The 2,800-nt window shown below is 34.9% G+C and overlaps 1 long non-coding RNA gene across 1 annotated transcript; it reads left to right on the top strand.

Moving 5' to 3' along the window:
• The first annotated feature begins 516 nt into the window (after positions 1-516).
• Positions 517-2,505, top strand: LOC127949568 (uncharacterized). The gene is made up of 4 exons (XR_008152322.1): positions 517-1,051; positions 1,140-1,205; positions 1,888-2,024; positions 2,140-2,505. It is a non-coding gene; the product is annotated as an uncharacterized LOC127949568 (long non-coding RNA).
• Positions 2,506-2,800: the final 295 nt, after the last annotated feature.

Genomic DNA, 2,800 nt, shown 5'->3' with positions numbered 1-2,800 from the left:
CATGTTCAACAAGTGTTGGCTTCATCCTTAAATAGGGGCCACCTGATTCACACCTGTTTCTTCACAAAATTGATGACCTCAGTGATTGAATGCCACACTGCTATTTTTTTGAACACACCCCTTTCAACTAATTCAACTAATTGCCCAATTGCACAGCCTTAAGAGCGTGCATATCATGAATGCTGGGTCTCATTTGTTTTCTGAGAATCTACTGAACCTACTGGTAACTTGTTTGCCACGTAGCAATAAAAAAATATACGAAAAACCTTGATTATTTTGGTTAGTCACATTGTACTGCTATTATTTTGAACAATACTGTATATGCCTATATAGTGTGTGTGTGTGTGTGTGTGTGTGTGTGTGTGTATATATATATATATATATATATATATATATATATATATATATAATTTGAATATATATCATAGTATCTACATAACCATACTTCGCATTATATTGCCGTGTCATTTTCAAAAACCAGCGAGTAATGCCGAGGTAGCGTCTACACTACAGCCCGTTGGAGTAACCCCAGAGTGCAGTCTGGACGATGGGGCGGGGCGACACTTCGAGGCGGAGCGACACGTGTCGCCCCGCCCATATTTGTTTTCCCCGCCTTTGACATTTTCCTCCGAGCCAGCAGGGGGCAGTTTGCGTTGAAACAAACAGAACGGTGGCAACTACAGCAGCAGAGTAATAACGCTATTCCGTTGATTGCTTGAGGTGAGTAAAAGTGGTTGTGTAAATATCTTATAATATGAAATGCGATGTTCGATCATTTATTTATCCATGGTACGTTCAATTTGAATAATTATTGTTAATAATTGTTATAAATTGCTCATTTTATTGTTCTTTGTGGATTGTAACAGTACACTCTGTACATGGCTTTAGTTCATAGGTTCGATTTTACAGAGGTATGGCATCACATTTGTCAAGTTATTTGAACAGACATGCATGATTTTTGTGTGTATATTATTATTATTATTATTTTTCAGGATGACATGATCAGGAGGTGGTGGTGTTCTGTTCTCCTGGACAGCTTTACTCCGCAAATGTATGTAGATGTTTGAATGTTGCTACATGAAACATTACTCTGTACTATATCTAGCAATATACCTCCCTCTTGACATTTGTTCTTTTAGAGCTCAACCACTGAGGGGAGGAACTTCACCATTCACCATGTCTTCAGGCAGAGTCCAGCAAAGCAGGTTATTACATTCATTAAGAACTAATAATTACATATGTGTGTACATGCAGAGGTATTTTAGTTATTACAGCTACATAGTTGTTCAGATGTGAAATTGGTATTATGTACAAGTACTATATTGGTCAATACTGTGGATTATTTAATATATAACTATCAGTTAACATCAGCATCAAAGACATTTAAAAACATTTCAGCTTAATTCATTTTCAGACAGCAGCAAGTTTTTTAAATAACTTCTGTTTGCGATCTAATGTGGATTTTGTTCACCATATAAGATAAAATATTTATATTCAATGTAAAAGATCTTAATGTGGATAATGCATACAAATATAAACAAATATCTCACTGGATTATTACAATTAATGGCAAAATGAATGTGTGGAAATGTAAACTAATATATCCTACTGACACACAACAGCAAAAGATATAAATAATTGGCTTAAAACAGTTTTTTTTTCAATGTGAAAATACTAACATGCCTAATACTTCTGCACAGTACTGTATATATTAACATTTTATTAGTGTTATTATAAAAGAATGAGTATGCAGTTGTGACAACAATCTATAGAGTTTTTAATGAGAGTTTGTTTAAAGAAAGGTTGTCTGTATTCAGTGTTTATATAATGTTTAATAACTTTTATATACATATATAAATAAACCTATGTATGTTTTTGATTCAACAGCTTCCACTGGAAATCCTCAGGGAAGTTATTTTGTCGGCGGGTGACTCTGCATATTTGACACTTTCTCTGGTTTGCAGATGGTTTAGGGTTGTGCTCCGAAGTTTTTCGGAAAGCGGCACAGTTTGCCTGGCTACAGAGTAAGATTTCCCCGTTTAATGCTCATTCTCCAATTGAATTTTGTAGTAGAAGGCTGTTAAACTTTTTTTGTATTATTATTATTATCTTTCATGTATTTTGTCTTTACACTATAAGTTGTGGCCAACTGGAAGAATTGTCCTCCTGTCTCCTGACCGGAACGAGTTCAGACGGATGTACAGCATCAGGGAACGCTTGCAGTGCAGAGCCCTTTTCAAGTTTAACCCACCAGGGTACAAGGAAGAGACCGGCGTGGTGATCTTCTGGGCTTTTGTTTACACAGGATTTTGTTCCAAGGACTGTTTTTTTTTTTTTTTTTTTTTTTTTTTTTTTTTTTTGCGGCATGAAACACATTTGTGTGTTAAGTTCATTGAAGGGAAATAGAGAATGGGCTGAGATCAACTGGTTTTGATTATTAATTGATGTAATTTAAAGTTAAACTTTGCACTGTATAATGTTTTAATAAAAAAGCTATGGAAAACACGTGCATGACAACAGGTTTCAGTCATTTACATCAGTCTACCATTCTTTAAGGTTTCTCATATTTGATGATAACATGATTTGCTATGCATTGCTCATAATGGATTCTTAGTTTAGTTGTGACAGGATTGTGAGGATTAATGAGGTTTTCAGTAGTGCAGTTCAGAAAACAAATAACAGGAAGTAACAAGGTGTTTTTGGGCAAGTTCTTTAGAACCTGTATAGTTCCTTCCTTGCAAAAAGTAACCATGGATTTATTGTAGTAAAAATATTTGTTGGCACATTAATTACTGTGAGC

This window comes from Carassius gibelio, chromosome B1, assembly GCF_023724105.1.
Source record: "Carassius gibelio isolate Cgi1373 ecotype wild population from Czech Republic chromosome B1, carGib1.2-hapl.c, whole genome shotgun sequence".
Lineage (NCBI taxonomy): Eukaryota > Metazoa > Chordata > Actinopteri > Cypriniformes > Cyprinidae > Carassius > Carassius gibelio.
The sequence above is the reverse complement of the archived record's forward strand: the minus strand, read 5'-3'. Positions and strand labels throughout refer to the sequence as shown.